Below are 15,367 nucleotides of genomic sequence, written 5' to 3'. Positions count from 1 at the left end.
CAGCTGCCGGGAAGGTCCAGAAACTTCCATGGCTCCTTCTCTTGCTGCTCTAGCTCTGAACAAACCGAGGAACCTCTGGCCCCAGGCACCTGCGGGGCCCTGGTGTGCAAAGAACCCTGGTGAGGGCAGGTCAGTGTGGGAGCTTGCCTTTGAGGATGCGGAGGGAGGCCGGCGTGGGGAAGCCAAGACGCACTGAATTGGTTTGCCAGTGCTACGGGAGGGCTGGGTTCCTGTGTCTCGGGGAAGGAGAATGACTCCTGGCCACAGAGAGCGAGCAAACCCATGGAGGTGTAGTCAGCAGAGATACAGAGAGCCCCCAGGAGTTAGGGGGGTCCCCACAGGGCTGCCCCCAGGGCCTTCACGGTCTGTCCTCTATAGGGACCCGACCAGGGACCTTGGTAAACCTCATGTCAAGACCAGGGTGGATTTGTAAATTCCATGTCTATATTTAGAACAAACATGGTGGACTTGTAACCATCAAGGTGTTTCTTTGTGAACATCCTGAGCACAAACAAGGTGCCCCCTTCTGTCTCCCTAATATCTCCTCCATAGTGTTTCTCTATATCTGGGGTTTCTGTGAGCCTACCAGCCATTAAGAGGGGCGACCCCCTAACATTTGGAGCTTAGGGAGCCAGGTTTATTTTTGTTATTTCTGTTTCCTTGGGATGGGTGGGAGCCCGACTTGGGGTCGTGTGCTTAAGTGTAACATGCTCCCTTATATTATCGTGTGTGCTTAAGCGTAACATGCTCCCTTATATTATTCTTAGAGCACCCACTGGTTTCTTTAAGGAAGCAAAAAAGTACTTCTTCTTAAATTGCACTTTGCAGAAGTTTTACTCCTCTTCCAATGAGTTTGAATTAGGAGTTTTGTAGAAGAACAGTATTAACATCTCATTAGATCACCTAGGGATCAAAAAAACTGGCCATGGGGCTTACTGGGTGGTCACTGATAATACTGGGTGCTGGGGAATGTGTTTCTATGTAATACACTCAGGGGGCCACCTCACTACAGAAATATGAAGACTGAGGAATTTGAAGCTAGTGTGAAATCTTGGCAGATCACGTTTGGATAAATAAATACCTTAAGAGAATTTAAGTGTTTCCTTATTTCAAAATATAAACTGTAACATGGCAGGAGATTGCTGGTGTTTGACACTGTGTCTGGGAAGGAAGGGCCAGATCGCTGGACCTTTGGCATCTGCTGTGCACAGGCCTTGAAGGGCTGCTGGAGTCCTCAAAGGACCTAGACCTTGGCCCCAAAGGAGAGTTTAGAGCGTTGCTCTGTACGGACTCCAGGCTGGCTTATTTGGTGGAACATGTGACTCTTGACCTTGGGGTTGTGAGTTTGAGCCCCATGTGGAATATAGAGATTACTAAAAATGAATTAAAAATCTTAAAAAAAAAAAGTCACTTGCTCTGTAAAGCTAGTTGGTGTCCTCGATCAGTCTTATCCCTGCTTTAAGAAGCAAGAAGCATTGTTGCTTGGATGACTAGAGGGTGTGTTTTAAGCCCTGAGATACGTTTGAGTTGAAAGGCTTGAATTTCATTGAATATTTCTCTATTTTTACATTTCTATGCATTGTGTTTTTTGGGGAAATGAGGTGTTTCCAGTTACGAAATCTAACAACTACTTTTGGAGACCTGCCCACATCTCTGGGATTTGAATGGAGGTTGTGTTCCATTTTACTCTCTTTTAAGTTTACATTTCACATGTTTCTCTTCTCTGTTCCCCTTGCCAACTGGGGACTCCCTGTCGGCTTCTTAAAGTTTGCTGCTTAGAGTTAAGTGCAACAGGCAGGTAGTCACACTGCAAGTTCTTTCGGGATCTCTGGCAAACCGTGTACCCGGTGACGGCCGTTGCTACCTTGGGATCTGCAAGGCTGGGCCTTCTAGGTCCACGCCGTCCACAGCCCTCTGCTGTAATTGGAGTACTTTGCCAGTATCTAATCTCTTTGGAGATAAAATTCAAGAGTGTTACTGAATGTTAGTTTTCTTTTGCAGAATATATGGTACCATGTCTAAATTAATTATTAATATTTAAAATCTTCTCATTCCTCAACTCATCCTAATTTGTTTTGCCTCTAACCTATTCAGTTCCTTTGGCAGAATTATGCAAAATATGTGTCACCCACTGTTGAGATTGTTTGGCCCCTGATGTATTTATATTGATTTGTTCCTGGTGGTAGTTTGCCCTAAGATGTGTATAGAAGGCAGATATTTTATGAAAAAACTGTTGGTAGTGAATGCTGTATGTGGAATTCAGAGGAAAACCCAGATTCAGTGATTGACAGTGCCGAAAAATGCAGGTAACTAACTAGCCATTGTTCAAATAACAATGGTCTTGTTTCTCTTTCGTGGCCTTTTAGACTTTTATTGCCCTAAAATTCCATTTTATTGGGAACTGATTTTCCACCTGGTCTTTCTTGACAGGGTTTTCTTTTATTTTAAACAATTTCTAAACAAAATTCTTTATTTTAAGGAGGAAAAAAGCCACTCACTATTAGAGTAATTTATTATGAAACTGAAGCTGATTGATGAGTAATTAATAATACTTCTTATAAAAGCACTTAGGATCCTTATGACAATAGCAAAAGTGAAGACAATCTAATAGATTTTAGGAAGCCAAAAGTTGTTTCCACATTGAAAATATTTTTTCTGAGTAAATTGTAGATTAAGTTTATTATATAAGAGGAAGGCTTGGCCTCTCTGAAAAATTAAAAAATCTCTGTAATCTATTTTTTTTATCTTTAAAATGAAGACGCCAAAGAAGGATGACCATCATCTGTAATATTCCATGACAGTTTTATTGCAGCAGATTCACTATAGATGTTGATTTTTATGATGCACTTCTAGGTCACAGTCCATATGCAAGAAACCCACTTGGGAAAGGCACAGTGTTTCTGTGCCCCAACTCTCTCTCTCTAGAATATAACTGAAATGTTGTTCCAAAATTTATTGTAAGAATAATTCTGCATGACTTCTATCTTTTTGCTCATAAAATAAGACTCTAACTCATAAGAATTTGTACCAGTTTTTCAATTCTAGATAATTAGAATTCTGTGGCCTTAAGATATGCTAACAGCAATGACAAAGAATATAGGAAAAGAAAAACTAGGAAGATACCAAATACTTCTTGGAGTTTATAGGCATCTTTGTTGTGCTAAGTTAGCCTCCTGGACAAAGTATATTCCATCAGTTACTTGTATTAGAATCAGCAGGGTGTTGTTAAGAAATGGTGATACCGCCTTTTTCCTCTGGGTCGCCAATGTGCCATCCAGACTGAGGAAGACCCAGAAACTTCGGGGCCAGGTGAGCCATGGCCACAGTCGCATCGGCAAGCACCGGAAGTACCCAGGAGGCCGGGGTAATGCTGGTGGCATGCATCATCACAGGATCAACTTCGACAAATATCACCCAGGTTACTTTGGAAAAGTCAGTATGAGACATTACCACTTAAAGAGGAACCAGAGCTTCTGCCCAACTGTCAACCTTGATAAACTGTGGACCTTAGTCAGTGAGCAGACACGGGTAAATGCTGCCAAAAAAAAAAAAAAAAAAGACTGGAGCTGCTCCTATCATCAATGTGGTACGATTGGGCTACTACAAAGTTTTGGGAAAGGGAAAGCTCCCAAAACAGCCTGTCATCGTGAAGGCCAATTCTTCAGTAGAAGAGCTGACGAGAAGATAAAGGGTGTGGGGGGCGCCTGCATTCTAGTAGCTTGAAACCACATAGGGGGAGGTTCATTAAATGCTAGCAATGCTTTTCTCTTGTGGTCTGGGTATAAATTCTTTAGCACCCCTACCTCCCTACCTGTACAGAAACACGCCTAAACAGATTTTTAGGAGTAAGGATATGAGGGCCTGAGCTCCTCTACCAGCTCCCCTCAGAAAGTGTGCGAGAGATGGCACCAGCACATAAAGGATTTGGCCCAGTATCTAACTTGAACATTTTTGTTTAGAATGTGTGAATGTGATACCTGTGATAGCACATGGATGTATCTTAGAGTTGAAAAGCCAGTTTGCATTGTATATTCGGAATATACAATGAGTGGGAGAATATACCCTTAACTGTAATGTGTGGCTCTATAGCTCTACACTGTACATGGGGCTTGAACTCAACCAGGAGATCAAGTTAGAGCTCTACCAACTAAGCCAGTCAGGTGCCCCAAAATGGAAGATTCGGTTATGAGGGGGCACATTCTATAAAGTGGACAGAGTGCGTAGGATTGAAGCAATTGTGAAAGATCTAATTTCTGAACCGAAGGTTTTTCCTCCTTGACTCCTTCATCTTTTACCATACTATTCTAGTCATAATCAAAATTTTGAGATGGGGCCCAGCAGTTTGAATGTTAAACACCAGGGATTTTATACATGAAAAAAAAAAGGTGATATCTAGAGTTATTCTTTTATTTTCTGAATCAGCTTCTCAGGGTTTTCAAAATTACTATAGTGTTTCTGAACCTTTATTGCACCTTTGAATCACCTGTATTTTTGAGATTCTAAAACCAAAATACAGACATAGTAGGTATAACATGTGACTTTTAGTTTATATTTTTATGAAGATTTACAGGTGGTCAAAAAAGTAAAAAAACAAAAAAAAAAACAAAAAACAAAAAACATGTGGGCAGCCCGGGTGGCTCAGTGGTTTAGTGCTGCCTTCAGCCCAGGGTGTGATCCTGGAGACCCAGGATCGAGTCCCATGTTGGGCTCCCTGCATGGAGCCTGCTTCTCCCTCTGCCTGTGTCTCTGCCTCTCCCTCTCTCTCTCTGTGTCTCTAATGAATAGGTCAATAAAATCTTAAAAAAAAAAACATGCTATGAGGGATGTTGCTTCAAAGAGGTCTTTATTAGTTTCATTAATTGGTAAATCTTTGTTAATATACTCAGTATAGTGCCTCATTGTAAAAGGTGTTTAATTAATATTTGGCATTGAATTAATGACTCATTTAGATTTATTATTTTTCAGAATGGGCAAGATAATATTATTTTTAATTCTTAACATGGAATAACTTTAAAATAGGTATTATATCAATTATATATCAGTATATATATATTTCATAAACTTATTGAAGAAAAACATTTTCAGTGACACTTGTTAAGGACAGTACAGCAGATTTTATTCAGGATTATTGCCATAAGTATAGGAACCTCTGCAATGAGATTTTAGAGTCAGGGAGAGAAATTGGCCTCAAAGCCAAATACAGCATAAGCCAATGGGTATTTATAGCTGAGGAACAGGGTAAAAGGCGGCAGTGGATGGAAAATTATTAAGAGGGAGCCTCAGGAGTAAGGGGGGTTCTGGCTAAGCTGACATAACAGAATTCTTGTTGAGGACAGGCCAGGGTGATTGGACATCACTTGGGAAATGTGGAAGATGAGGAGCCTGGTCAGGTAGCCGGGGTGATCAGATGTGGAAAGTGAGATGTTCTGAGTAAACTGATCTCTCAGGGTTCTTGCTAAAACTAGATTTTACAAGGAAATGAACATACAGAGGTGCCTAGGAGAAGGTTCAGGGGCCTGACTAGAGTTTGGTCAAGCAGAGGATCTTTGTCATCCGTCATATATATGGGGACATTAAACTTTATTTCTCTTGTTGTCATGTAAAGTGCGCTAAATAATGCAGGTAAAGTGAACTAAAAGATGATATATCAGTCTTCCTGAATGATTACTATGGCTAAAACTTTACAAATTTCTAGCAGATTCAAAATAAGAATTGATTTTAGTTAAATTGTATCTATAGTAATGGAATACAGTATCTCTTATTCTTTCTGTATCAAAGTGCGATACACCTACCCTTAATATATCTTAGTGGGTCATGTATTCCTTGCTGACAAGAAAAAATAGAGATAGCTACATTAGATATCATCGCTTACTGGGGAAATTTTTAAATGTCACATAAATTTGTAAATTGATATAATTATTTTGTTTACAAATTGTTAGACTTTCAACCTCATGATTAAAAAAAATGTGGCACAGCCTTGCTTTTGTTAAGTGTGATATCTTTATTTTGCTAGAAAAAGATTCTTTTAATAATGCTTTCTTCTTGGCCTTAGATTTTTTAAGCTGCTTAATATAAAACCAAATATCATGGGGATCAACTGGTTATTTACAAAAATGTGTAATAGGTCATCTCTTGAAAAAATACCACCAAAGATATTGGTGTAATCTCAGCTAACACTGCAAATCATATTTAACATGTAATTAAAACTAAATCTTGAAGAAAGGAAGCTTCTATGGAAGTTAATAATAAATTATATTCATTTGCTCACCACCGTACCTTTAAAAATTTCTGCCATTAATAAAGTTTTGACCTTTATATATATAGGGTTCTCACTGATTACCATATTACTATTTTTTAAAATCCTTGTCATGAATTCGGTAAATCTTATAATTTTCTTGATCATAGTGTTTACTAGCCAAGTACTACAAAAGTGTATATGAAAAAGCTAAATATAATGAAAAACACATGATTAAATTTCTAAGGGTGTTCTTTTGTAGGAAACTCCAGTCAGACTATGAGGGCAAAAATGATTCAAATATGTCATTAACAATGGCCAAGATTGCCTCTCATTTACGATTCTAGAAGAGACAGATTTAATAAAGTAATACAATACATAACTGAGGATTGGGTTTTAATTCATAATCTGACATTTCATTGACCCTTTAAACAAAAATTTAAGTCAAATTAAGATAACTTTATTGGGTTCTCAATAACATTAAATAATAAATGAGTTTTATAGTTTTCTATAATTTATGTGTTTTATTTTTAAGCATAATTAAAACATTTGCTTCATTTGAATGAACTACTTTAAGAATATTACATATTTCAAAACTGAATCATTACATCAAAAACTAAATCAAAAGATTCACTAGACTTAAAAATCTCACTTGATGCTTTTCATGACAATTCCTAAGTATCTACATTAAGATGTACTTGCTTTACCTTATATACGGATGAAGAAAATGCAGTTTAAAATGTTACATGTTTTCTTCCTCAAGGACTCTTTAAATTTTTTGATTTAAATTTTAGCTGGTTAACATACAGTGCAATATTGGTTTCTCGAGTAGAATTCAGTGATTCATCACTTACATACAACACCCAGTGCGCATCACAAGTACTCTCCTTCATGCCCATCAGGCCCATCCCCCACCCACCTCTCCCCATCACTCCTCAGTTTGTTACCTATGATTAAGAGTCTCTTATGGCTGGTTTTCCCTCTTTCCTTTTCTTCTTTTCCCCCTTTGCATATGTTCATCATTTTTGTTTCTTAAATTCCACATATGAGTGAGATCATATGATATTTGTCATTCTCTGACTGACTTATTTCACTTGGCATAATACACTCTAGTTCCGTCCATGTCATTGCAAATGGCAAGACTTTATTCTTCTTGATGGTTAATATTCCATTATATATATAATGGAATTTATAATCCTATTATATATATATAATAGAATATATATATTCATTCTATCTATATTCTATTATATATGTATGTGTATATATATGTGTGTGTATCACATATATATGTGATATATAATATATAGATAATATATTAGATAATATATATTAGATAATATAATGGAATATTATACATGTGTATATCATATATAATATATGTGATATATCTAATATATATCACATCATATATTTTATATATATATGTGTGTGTGTGTGTGTGTGTGTGTGTGTGTGTGTGTGTGTGTATAACATCTTTATCCATTCATCCAGTCAGTGGACCTCTGGGCTCTCTCCATAGTTTGGCTCTTGTTGATAATGCTGCTTATAAACATCAGGGTGCATGTATCCCCTCAATCAGTATTTTTGTATCCCTTGGGTAAATACCTAATAGTGCAATTGCTGGATCATAGGTTCTATTTTTAACATTTTGAGGAACCTCCATACTATTTTTCCAGCAAACTGCTCCAGTTTGCATTCCCACCAAAAGTGCAAGACAAATACCCTTTCTCTGCATCCTTGCCAACACTGTTATTTCTTGTGTTGTTAATTTTCGCCATCCTGACAGGTGTGAGATGGTATCTCATCATAGTGTTGATTTGTATTTCCCTGATGATGAGTGATGTTGAGCATCTTTTCATGTGTCTGTTAGCCATCTGGATGTCTTTTTTGGAAAAATACTTATTAATGTTTTCTAAATGCTGGAGTTGAATTTTATTAGATATTGCTAGGTCATGATATATATATATATATATATATATATATATATGTATATATATATATGTATATAATATACACACAAACCCTAAAATTCCTGGTGACTCACAACATTAAATAGCTATTTTTCATGGTCAGTTTTGTCTGCTAAAACTTTGCTTTGGGATGCAGTACAGGTTGGGGTCTGCATGACATAACTTCACTTTTACTACCCCAATGGACAGAGCTTTTTGGGACATGTTCTTCCCATAGACAGGACATAGGAACAAAAGAGCAGGTGGAAACTTGCAATGGCTTCTAAAATGTCTGCTTGGATATGGTGTACACATCCCATTAGCTACCACAAGATAATTATGCAAAAGAAAAGGAATTGATTACTGAAGTCAATGGGAGCATGATTGTATAATCTGCCTATAGAGAAGGAAGACTGAATAGTTGAGAGTAATGATGCAACCTGCTATTCAAAGTTTCATGACCATGTTTTCATAAACATAGTCTCCTCTTTTTCATACACTCATCATCAGCTCTGTTTGATGTGTGGTATGCAAAAAAAGAAAATGAGTTGGAAATCCTTGGGGTCTTTATATAGTTTTACAAATAAGTATGAAAGAATTATCTAAGAAAAATTAAAAGGTGGGCCAAGCAACTACAGTAAAGTACAGTAAAGTGTAAATTCTCTTTACAGGAGAGAACTTTACAGGAACTCAGAAAAAGAAAAACTAGTTTGTAGATGGAAGATGATGAGAAATTGGGAAAAATTTTTAAGAAATGAAATATCTTTAAGAAATTATGTATTTTTATTGGCAGAGAAGAAATATGAGGACATTTGGATTGAAAAAGAGTATGGAGATCGCTGATATGACCTTGATAGATATCAATAGCATTTTGGAGATTTACTCTACTCATAGGGAAGGCTTCTGTTGTATGATTAGATGTGATTAGATAGGCAAGGTAAAATCAGTTACTGCAGAATCTTGCAATACAGAAAGAAATGATATGACTTAATTTATTGGTAATAGTAGCTTTCCTTCCCAAAGGTATAATTGACATTATGAAATAATTTTAGGAAACATGACATGTCCTGATATTTATATATTCTTTAAGTTTTTTTTTATTCTTTAAGTTTTAATTTAAATTCCAGTTAGTTAACAAACAGTATAGTATTAGTTTCAGCTATAAAATATAGTGATTCAACACTTCTGTACAGCACTCAGTGCTCATCATGACAAGTGTACTCCTTAAGCCCCATCACCTATTTCATCCACCCCCCCACTCTTCTCCCTCCTGGTAATCATCAGTTTGTTCTCTATAGTTAACACTCTGTCTCTTAGTTTCCCTCTTTCTCTTTTCTTTCTCTTTGCTCATTTGTTTTGTTTTTTAATTCCATATATGAGTGAAATCTTACGGTGTTGTCTTTCTCTGATTGGCTTATTTTGCTTAGCATAATGCTCTCTAGCTCCATCCATAGTATTGTAAATTACAAGATTTCATTCTTTTTAATAGCTGAGTAACATTTCATTATACATATAAAATGGGCTTTCTCCCATGTTCCTCCTTTCTGCCTCTCCCTTCTCAAAATACTTCGTGAAAGGCTGTATTTTTGACAAAGCCTTCAAATAAAAGTACTGCAAAAACAATGGAAAAAAAAAAGGAGTAGGAACTGGGAGTGTCCTCCAGCATCGCATCTTTATCTGTTATCTTATTTTTTGTCTCTAAGGAATGCAACCAAGGGCCTTTCAAAATTCAGCATTTCTGTTTCAAATATATATACATATATATGTATATATATTTGTATGTATCACATCTCTTTATCCATTCATTAGCCAGTGGACACTTGGGCTGTTTCCATAATTTGGCTATTGTAGATAATACTGCTATAAACATTAGGGTGCGTGTATTCTTTTGAAATAGTATTTTTGTATTCTTTGGGTAAGTACCTATTAGTGCACCTGAAAAGCTATAGTGATCAAAACAGTATAATACTGGCACAAAAATAGACACATGGGTCGACAGAGCAATATATAAAACAAACAAACAAACAGAAATAGACCCACAACCATATGGTCAGTTATTCTTCAACAAAGCAAGAAAGAATATCCAGTAGAAAAGGACAGCTTCTTCAACAAGTAGTGTTGAAAAATCTGGACAGCAACCTGTAAAAGAATGAAACTAGGCACTTTCTTACACCATACACACACACAAAAAAATAAATTAAAAATGGTTGAAAGACTTAAATGGGAGACAAGAAACCATAAACATCCTGGAGGAGAACTCAGGCAGTAACCTCTTTGACATTGGCAGTAACACCTTCTTTCTGGATGTCTCTCAAGGCAAGGGAAATAAAAGCAAAAATAGACTATTAGGACTACATCAAAATAAAAAGCTTCTGCCCAGTGAAGGAAGTAATCAATAAAACCAAAAGGCAACCTACAGAATGGGAGAAGACATTTGCAAATGACTTATCTGATAAAGGGTTAGTATTCAAAATATTTAAAGAACTTATAAATCTCACCACTCAAAAAACAAATATTCCAGTTAAAAAATGGGCAGAAGACATGAATTGACACTTTTCCAAAGAAGATATACAGATGGCCAACAGACACATGAAAAGATGCTCAACATCACTGATCATAAGGGAAATAAAAATTAAAACTATAATGAGATATCACCTCACCTGTCAGTGTGGGTAAAATCAACAACACAGGAAATAAGTGTTGGTGAGGATGTGGAGAAAAAGGAACACTGTTGCATTGTTGGTGGGAATGCAAACTGGTGGAGTCACTCTGGAAAACAGTATGAAGGTTCCTCAAAAAGTCAATAATAGAGCTACCCTATGATCCAGCAATCGCACTACTGATGTTTATATTTTAATGACTATTTTCCTTCATATTAATTGTGGGAAAATCTCTGTATGTATATATTTTACATAAAATATTTTTTAAAACAGCAAAATAAAAACAAAAAAATGTTAAGAATCGGTTGTTTTGAACTACAAAATTAGTCTGTTTGATATAAAGTAACATTACCTATTTATAGTTCTTGGAGATTGGCTCTTGTCCATGTTTATTATCAAAAGTCATCTGACATTATGAAAGTTTTCCAACTCTGAAGCTAGTACAGAAAATATGTAACCTATAGATAATTCTAAATGTAATTTCAAAATCCTTTTAAGGATTAATAGAAACATGGAAATAATTATCTAAGGGTGCTATATCCACAGAGGGCACAATATGAATTAGTATGATTTTAATCATGTTAAAATTGGTGTGATATTCTATTTGGCCACTCATAGCATATTAGATATTTCTATAGAAATATGATAATCAAATTAATTGTTGTGTTAATCCTTCACAATATAATCAAAAGAAAAGATAATTTTAATTTGACATCTGGATGCTTATGCTTGGCCTAATCTTTTTATTTTGCATTTGCAAGCAATCCTAATAGAAATATGATTTACAACATCACTTAAGCTCATCAAGCTGTAGAATACGTGGTCCTTATATCTTCACTTTATCTAGAATGATATGTTAAGATACATAATTGACAATGGATTACACATGGAGATAATAGCATGGACTCCTGTTGGGCTCAATGTAGATATGTATGGTTACACACACAGAATTATTTACAGATATGTATATAAACAAGTTAATGTACCCCCATATATTTCCTTGCTGTTAGCAAAGGGCCTAGAAACAATGACATCCCAATATATGTTGTTTTCTAAAACCATTTGCCAATAAAAGAAAAGAAACCAAGAATCCTTATGAAAATGACTTATTCTAGCACTGGGGTAGGGAATGTACCAGATTAACTTGGAGTATCTTGTAGTGCCAGAAAATAAGGAAGAACTGAAAGAAAGAAAAAGGGAAGGCAGGAAGGCAGGAAGGGGGGGGGAGAGAGAAAAAGAGGAAGGAAGGAAGGAATGAAGGAAGGAAGGAAGGAAAAAAGAACGAAGAAAGAAAGGACACATAATAATGGGAATACGTCAAAGGGCAAGAGAAGCCTCTTTTGAAAGAGGTTTCAAAGGGCAAAACTGGGACAATTTGAGAAACAAAAACACCATGGTATTGGATTGTAACCCAAAGTACAAAGTAAATATGAGGCCACACTGTCATTAAAACAACTCTAGATAAATCCTAGTTGAGGGACATTCTAAAAAAAATTAAAAAAAAATGCTCTTTGGCTGTAGCCTACTATTTTCATTCCTGGGGCTCTGTTGGTGTGGTGGTAAAATGAGAGAGGGCTACAATGATTAAACTGTCTCAGTCAGAGATGTACCCGTGTTTCTTGGCCGTGAACTCCATAGTGGAATAGCTTCTCTCTCTCTCTCTCTCTCTCTCTCTCTCTCTTTCTCTCTCTCTACTCCTTTGGGTGGGACTATGAGACTGGAGAGGAGAGGGTGTATGGAATTCTCTTCCCTCTCTGTGGGTAAGGCTCTGCTAAAGTCTCTTTCTTTGGAGTATAGGACTTTTTATGAAGAGTGGTGTGGGGGATTTTTTTTTAAAATTTTATTCTACAGTGATTAACATTTATCTCTTCCTTCTATAGCCAGAGGAGCTCTTTCTCAGATCTTGACTGTGACAGCGTGGTGGGGAACTTAGAGGTGGAACCCATGAAAGTTGAGAGACTCCCTAAACCTGTGGTCCCCAGGATTTTCTGTTTTCTGTTACTCCACACTCAGCTTCCACCAATTCACTGAAATTACCATTTACCTGTTCCTCTCAGTTGATGCCTCAAGAGGCTTCAGTTTTGGGTAAACTGATCTCAGTGGTGATTTGCTGTATTTGCTTGTCTCTTCAGAATTTCAGATGGCAATTTGCTCTTGCTAGCCTAGTTTTTTACTAAGTCCAAGTAATATCGATTTTCAGTTTGCTCCTCTTTTTCTTCTTATAAGGGTGGATGTGACGACTTCAGGTGGCTTACATGTCAGTGGGGAAACCAAAATTTTATAATTTTCTTAAAATCTGAAAAAATTCCTTAATGTTCTTATAGCTCAAAATCTAATTTTGATTACTTTTCTAAGCATTAGGCTTTTCTGAAACCATCTTTATTTCACTTTCAATTTTGTAAATTTTTTTTTTATTTATTTATGATAGTCACAGAGAGAGAGAGAGAGGCAGAGACACAGGCAGAGGGAGAAGCAGGCTCCATGCACCGGGAGCCCGACGTGGGATTCGATCCCGGGTCTCCAGGATCGCGCCCTGGGCCAAAGGCAGGCGCCAAACCGCTGCGCCACCCAGGGATCCCTCACTTTCAATTTTGAAAAGTATTTTTGCTAGATAAAGCATTTTAGTTTCATTTTATTTATTTTCTTTTTTATTAGTTTCATTTTAATACTTGTCCTTCATTATGTACTTTTTAAAAAGATTTTATTTATTTATTCATGACAGATACACAGAGAGGGAGAGAGAGAGGCAGAGACACAGGCAGAGGGAGAAGCAGGCTCCATGCAAGGAGCCCAATACCGGACTCCATCCCGGGTCTCCAGGATCACACCTGGAGCTAAATTGCTGAGCCACCTGGGGTGCCCATCAGTGTGTACTTTAATGATGCTATTCCATTTTCATGTCTCTTTAATTTCTGACAAAGATTCTGTTTTTTTTCTAATGCTTTTGTTCGTCATGTATAATACATCTCTTATTCTCAGGCAGCCCAGGTGGCCCAGCGGTTTTGCACCACCTTCAGCCTAGGGCATGATCCTGCAGACCTGGGATCGAGTCCCACGTTGGGCTCCCTGCGCAGAGCCTGCTTCTCCCTCTGCCTCTGTCTCTGCCTCTCTGTGTGTCTCTCATGAATGAATAAATAAATCTTAAGAAAAAAATACATCTCTTATTGTGGCTGCTTTTTAGATTTTTTTTTTTTAATCATAGGTGCTTCAGCGTTTGGATTTTGATGTGTTCCAGTGCAGTTCTTTTATTTGGCCTGCTTGGGCTTCATTGACATTCTTGGATGCGTAGGTCTAAAATTTGCTTCAATATGGAAAATTTGTGAGACTTTTTAAAAAAAAAATGTTTTCTGTCCACATTTCTGTCTTTTTGCTAGTCCAAATTACATGTATGTTAGGGGGTTAATGCTGTCCTGCAGGCCACTGAGACTATTATGTCTTCAAGGTCACTGATCTTTTCTTTTGTAATAAGTAACTTAATCGGTGGGAGAGTTTATGTTTTGCAGTGGAGATCTCTGGTCCTTGGATTCACCACAAGATTTGCATGGGGATTCACCCTGGGATAAAGACAGCCCGAAGGAAAGTAGCAAGACAAAGCAGTTAGTTAAAAGGAAAGTTCACTGTCAAGGTGGGAAAGCAGGGAGGTTCCCCTAGGTGGACTGGCCTCTAGGTTGTTTTGGGTTTGGATATTTTTTGTCTCTGTGGGCTGGGAGGAACTGCAATATATAGTGCTCTGCTTTCTGATGGAGGCTGTTTCCTATCTTTGGAGGACTCCTCCTACAGGTCAGGAGGGGGAGTTTTTGAACCTACAGGGCTGGTGTCAGAACTGTCATGGAAGCCTCTCTCCATGGCGACAGGGGGCTGTACCCACAATGAAAGTGCATATATTGAGTCTAGGGGTTATTCTGGGGCAGAGATGGGAGAAGAGAGTGTAGCTCTGGACCTGTGGCTCTTGATCTGTCGTCCCGTAGGTCTTGGAGGCTACAAAGTCAGGATGTTGTCCCCCCAGTCTTTTAACGTGTAGCTAATTTATCACCATCCTGGCCTTCAGTTCATGTCGCTACAGCTCATGTCACTATCATTCCTCTTCAAGGACTAAATACTTTGCCTCAGGGTGTTCCTTCCACTGCTCAAGTCTGGCTTCTACCTAACATAACCTGTCCTTAAGTCACTCAGTAATTTTTTTAAATGTATTTTTTGACGTATCAAACTTCCATATGGTTTCTTTTTTATCTTATTTCTTTCCACATTAAGTTCTTTTTCTTCTAAAATTCTGAGGTATAAACTTGCTTTAAAGTCCTTGTCTACTAATTCTATCATCTCTTCCATTGTTGAATTTGTCTTAATGGTTCATTTTTCTCCTCTTTATAGGCCATGTTTTCTCATTTCTTTACACATCTAATAATTTTTTAAAAATTTTTTATTGCATCCTGGCATTGTAACAGTTTAGAGTTTTGGATTCTTCTTTTTTTAAATCCCACTTTAAAGAGTGTTGAAGTTCAGTTTGCGAGGCATGCAGATTA

The 15,367-nt window shown here is 37.2% G+C and overlaps 1 pseudogene; it reads left to right on the top strand.

The window, feature by feature from the left end:
- Nucleotides 1-3,084: 3,084 nt before the first annotated feature.
- LOC129520973 (60S ribosomal protein L27a-like) lies at nucleotides 3,085-3,723 on the top strand (annotated as a pseudogene).
- Nucleotides 3,724-15,367: the final 11,644 nt, after the last annotated feature.

Source organism: Nyctereutes procyonoides, unplaced genomic scaffold, assembly GCF_905146905.1.
Source record: "Nyctereutes procyonoides isolate TBG_1078 unplaced genomic scaffold, NYPRO_anot_genome, whole genome shotgun sequence".
Taxonomy (NCBI): domain Eukaryota; kingdom Metazoa; phylum Chordata; class Mammalia; order Carnivora; family Canidae; genus Nyctereutes; species Nyctereutes procyonoides.
This window is presented reverse-complemented; position numbering and strand designations above follow the sequence as displayed.